Raw genomic sequence first — 5,587 nt, forward strand, 5'->3', positions numbered from 1 at the left:
TTTGACAAAATTGATGTGATGGCTCGCGTGGTGTGGGACAATAACATTGCAGAATAACCCTAATGGGTAAGTGCACAAAGATGGTGGTAAAAAAGGGGGGTATAAGTGGACACTTTTTTTTTTTGAAATCAGGTGTACTTGAACTTGGAGGCAAAATTTGAAAGTCATCCACTCAAGATATGAAGATAATCAAAGAACAAATATTGTAGTACTCTGAATCTAGTTCCAAACTACTAAACTTTTTCAAAATTGGATAAGACTAAGGGGGTCAAATCCTTCGTGCACGAAAAAATGACCCTGGCTTTTTCAAAAAAATAAACATAGTGTCTGACATGCACATCAAAAAAGTCATAGTTAGATTTAGTATTTTGACAAATCCTTTCGCAGAAAGATAGTTAATAGTGAGCACTAGAAGATGTGTATTTTTTTGCAATTTTTTTTTAGTATTTTTTTTAATGATTTTTTGAATCGAACACATCCTAAAAATTAGGTTCTTGTTTGTGCGTGAAGCATAAGTTGCACTAAACAAATCAAAAATATAAATTTTTTTTTAGATTGTAAATAATCAAGTGCAATACAATAATATATAAAGTTTTGTAAATTTGGATAAGTATATCAAAAGTTATTCAAAAAATGGTGCACCTATGTCTGTGAGAACTATGGAGACACTGGTAAAAGAAATTCAATAATAATATGTTATTGTTGTTCAAATTGAAAAAAAAAAATGGTTAGAAATCTCAGAAGATGAGTGAAAATATGGTGGCAATTTTAGAAATACCCACTTGATGAAGTGTAAACCTGATGATGACAAATTTGATAAACCAAGTTGATAAAATAAAACACGTCAAAAGTGAGAGAAATGGAGGAAAATCAAACTTCCAAACCATAGCTTTGTTATCCAGGCCTATTTCCAAGCCTAAATAGTCAAAAACACATACAAAGTACTTATGGCTTAAAAAGCGTGTACGAGGTACTTATGGTGTAAGCAGCACGTACGTGCTATTGTATAATATGTGTATATACATATAATATATGTAATATATAATGTGTATAATATGGTATTATATATATAATATGTGTATATATGTATAATATATAATATATATATATATATGTATATATATAATATATTAAGTATATACATACACATGTAAGTGTATTGTCTCCCCCTCTCAAATGCATACAAGGTGCCTCTCTCTCTCTCTCTCTCTCTCTCCATACCCCATCCCTCTCTCTCTCCCTCCCTCTCTCCCCTTCTCCCTTCCTCCATACCCCATCCCTCTTTCTCTTCTTCTCTCCCTCCCTCCCTCCATACCCCACTACAACTTTGTCTGCACTTCTATAGAAGTAAGTGAATTTATTTCTTGTTTGCAACTTCCTCTTTGATTTTTATCATGTATTCTCTCCTAAGAAAATTGACTGATGGATTTGTGTGTGTATATAGAATAAGAGGAATAGGGTTTGAAATTGAACCACGGGTGTATTACTATGACAAACAAGGAAACCTGCAGCAATATTCTTCTCAAATGTGTTTTTAATGAGCAAAGAAGATGTGAAAAATAGTGTCAACAAAGCACCATGATGAGTTAGAGTACCTGCAATATGTTTTTCAGAAGGAAAAAACTGGTAGGAAGAGAAAGAGGGAGAGTAACATAGATGATGTCCTGGAGAATGATAGTGGTGGGTATGTGAGAGTTCCCATGTTGTTACACAACGCCTATCACCTAAAGAAATTAAAGTTTGTTGTATGCATGGCAGTGGTAGTATATGATGATCATCACTTGTCAAATGACTTGGAATGGTACATACCCATGAAAGAAATCAAGTGTGTAATTCCTATAGTCACAATCAAGATCAGTCTTATAACCTTGCAAATTTAATAGCATCATATGTTTTAGAACCTAGGCAGTACTCTTAGGGTTAGATCAATATCTTACACTTGCTTTTTAGCAAAGCCTCATTGTTTGTTCGCTTAGAGTCTCGTTGTATGATGTTCTATTCATAACTTTAAATTTAATATATCATTTTATTAGCCCACCATATGACCCCTTAGGTGTCATTAGAGGTCGTATTGTTTCTTAAGAGGTCATATGGTGTCCTGTGACCCCTTAAGACACCATATGACCCCTTTAGACACCATACAACCCATAACAACACCATATGGTGTCCTAAGGGGTCATAGGATTCCATATGACCCCTCGGGACACCAATGACCCATAACAACACCATATGGTGTTCTAAAGGGTCATATGTCATTAGAGGTCATATTGTTTCGTAAGAGGTCATATGGTGTCCTGTGACCCCTTAAGACACCATATGAGCCCTTTAGACACCATACAACCCATAACAACACCATATGGTGTCCTAAGGGGTCATAGGATTCCATATGACCCCTCGGGACACCAATGACCCATAACAACACCATATGGTGTTCTAAAGGGTCATATGGTATTCTATGACCCCTTTGGACACTAATTGGTGTCGTTATAGGTCCTATGGTGTGCTAAGGGATAATATAGTGTCATATGAACCCTTAGGACACTCTATGACCCCTTAGATGTTGTTAGGGGTCGTATTATGTTCTACGGGTCATATTGTGTCCTAGATTTGATATCTCTCCCTCTCCCTCCCCCCTCCTTCTTCTCTGCCTCTCTCTCTCTCCCCTTCTCCCTTCCTCCATACCTCATTCCTCTCTCTCTTTCTCTCTCCCCTTCTCCCTTCCTCCATACCACATACCTCTTTCTCTTCTTCTCTCCCTCCCTCCCTCCATACTCCACTGCAACTGTGTTTGCAATTCTATAGAAGTAAGTGAATTTATTTCTTGTCTACAACTTCCTCTTTGATTTTTAACATGTATGCTCTCCTAAGAAAATTGACTGATGGATTTGTATGTGTATATTGAATAGGAGGAATAGGGTTTTAAATTGAACCATGGGTGTATTACCGTGACAAACAAGGAAACCTGAAGCAATATTCTTCTCGAATGTGTTTTTAATGAGCAGAGCAGATGTGAAAAATAGTGTCAACAAAGCAACATGTTGTTAGGGGTCATATTGTGTTCTAAGGGTCATATTGTTTCCTGGATTCGATATCTCTTCCTCTCCCTCCCCCCTCCTTCTTCTCCCCCACCCTCTCTCTCTCTCTCTCTCTCTCTCTCCCTCTCTCTCTCTCTCTCTCTCTCTCTCTCTCTCTCTCTCTCTCTCTCTCGCTCTCTCCCCTTCTCTCTTCCTCCATACCCCATCCCTCTTTATCTTCTTCTCTCCCTCCCTCTTTCTCTTCTTCTATAATTCTTATAGTCACAATCGAGATCAATCCTATAACCTTGTAAATTTAATAGCATCATATGTTTTAGAACTTAGGCAGTACTCTTAGGGTTAGGTCAAGCTCTTACAATTAGCTATATCAAAACTAAATTACTGAAGTTCTATTGTATGATGTTCTATTCACAACTTTAAATTTAATATATCATTTTATTAGCCCACCATATGACCCCTTAGGTGTCATTAGAGGTCGTATTGTTTCCTAAGAGGTCATATGGTGTCCTGTGACCCCTTAGGACACCATATGACCCCTTAAGACACCATACGATACATAACAACACCATATGGTGTCCTAAGGGGTCATAGGATGCCATATGAACCTTAGGATACTATTTGGTGTCGTTATAGGTCCTATGGTGTGCTATTTGGTATCATTATAGCTCCCTCCCTCCCCCCTCTTCTCTCCCTCTCTCCATCCCTTTACCTCTCTCCCTCTCTCTACCTTCCCTCCCCCTCTCTCTCCCTCTCTCTCCATCTCCCTCCTTCCCTCTCTCTCTCTTCCTCTCCCTCCTCTCTCTCTCCCTCCTCCCCTCCTCTCTCTCTCTCTCTCTCTCTCTCTCTCTCTCTCTCTCTCTCTCTCTCTCTCTCCCTCCACACTACTCTCCCTCTCCCTTCCTCCATACCCCTTCTTCTCTCCCATCCTCCCCCCTCTTCTCTCTCTCTCTCCCTCCCTCTCCCTCTCTCCCTCTCTCTACCTTCCCTCCCCTCTCTCTCTCCCTCTCTCTTCCTCTCCCTCCTTCCCTCTCTCTCTCTTCCTCTCCCTCCCCCCTCTCTCTCTCTCCCTCTCCCTTCTTCCCTCTCTCTCTCTCTTCCTCCCCCTCCCTTCCCCCTCTCCTCTCACTCCCCCTACTCTCCCTCTCCCTTCTCTCCCACCCTCCCCCCTCTTCTCTCCCTCTCTCCCTCCCTCCACCTCTTTCCCTCTCTCTACCTTCCCTCCCCCCTCTCTCTCTCTCTCCTCTCCCTCCTTCCCTCTCTCTCTCTTCCTCTCCCTCCTCTCTCTCTCTCGTCTCTCTCTCTCTCTCTCTCTCTCTCTCTCTCTCTTCCTCCCCCTCCCCCTCCCTCCCCCCTCTCCTCTCCCTCCCTCCCCCTACTTTCCCTCTCCCTTCCTCCATACCCCTTCTCTCCCACCATCCCCCCTCTTCTCTCATTCTCTCCCTCTCTCCCTCTCTCCTCCCCTTCCCCTACTCTCCCCCCTCTCCCTCTCTCTCTCTCTCTCTCTCTCTCTCTCTCTCCGTCCCTCCCTTTTCATTCACATTTTTTCTACTACCAATGGCACGTACAATGTATTAAAACTATTAGTTCACTACCCTTCCATAACTTTTTTAAGGCGTAGGAGTGTGTACGTAGTACTTATTACTTGTAAGCATGTACGGGGTACTGAGCCCATTATTTGCTACTCTGCGATAACATTTTTTAGGCTTAGGAGCACGTATGCGCTACTTATTAGTACATAATGGGAAAAAAGAATATCGTTGGGCTTGCCAAGATTTTATGGACTAACAACGCATATGCAATTATTAGTGTAGCACGTACGCGGTACATAGACAGTTTTAGTTGCCCAAGAGCCTCAACGGCCTCAAAAGAAGTTTCTTAGGTCGTTGAAGGCCCCACTAGAACTATGTCTGTACTTCTATCACTATTTTATACATAGAAGTAAGTGAATTTTTTGTTTTTGCATGATTTCAAATGATTGAATTGTTGTTCTTATTAGTTTTGTGAATAGTATTGTGATTGTATAATAGTTTGCTTCCAAAAAATAGTGATAAGATGCATATTTATGGTTATTTGTTTGTTTATGAACTTTTGTTTACATATATATGTAATATGATTCTATTTAGGACAACCGATATCAACCATGGGAAAGAACAAGCGAGGAATGATGGAACAACAAGAGGCTCAAAAGGAAAGAAAAATGCAGTGTATGAAGAAATTGCGTGACATAAGAACAATGGGAGAAGAAGGTATGTCATCCTCAACATCTCAATTCAATTTACCAAATGAACATAATGCACCTAATGCAATTGAAGAGATACATTTGATTTACCATATGAACCTAATGCAATTGAAGAAGATACTGCATTGAATTAAATGATGAACATACACCTTCTCTATTTGATGAATTGAATGTACATAATGCACCAATGTTAACACCTCCTAGAATCATTTGTAGGAAACCAAAGTATCTAATTGACATTGATGAGAATATATTGAAGCCAATGCCCAATAAAATGAATGAATGAACTTGTAGGAGAATGGTTATAATATGG

This window comes from Cryptomeria japonica, chromosome 9, assembly GCF_030272615.1.
Source record: "Cryptomeria japonica chromosome 9, Sugi_1.0, whole genome shotgun sequence".
Lineage (NCBI taxonomy): Eukaryota > Viridiplantae > Streptophyta > Pinopsida > Cupressales > Cupressaceae > Cryptomeria > Cryptomeria japonica.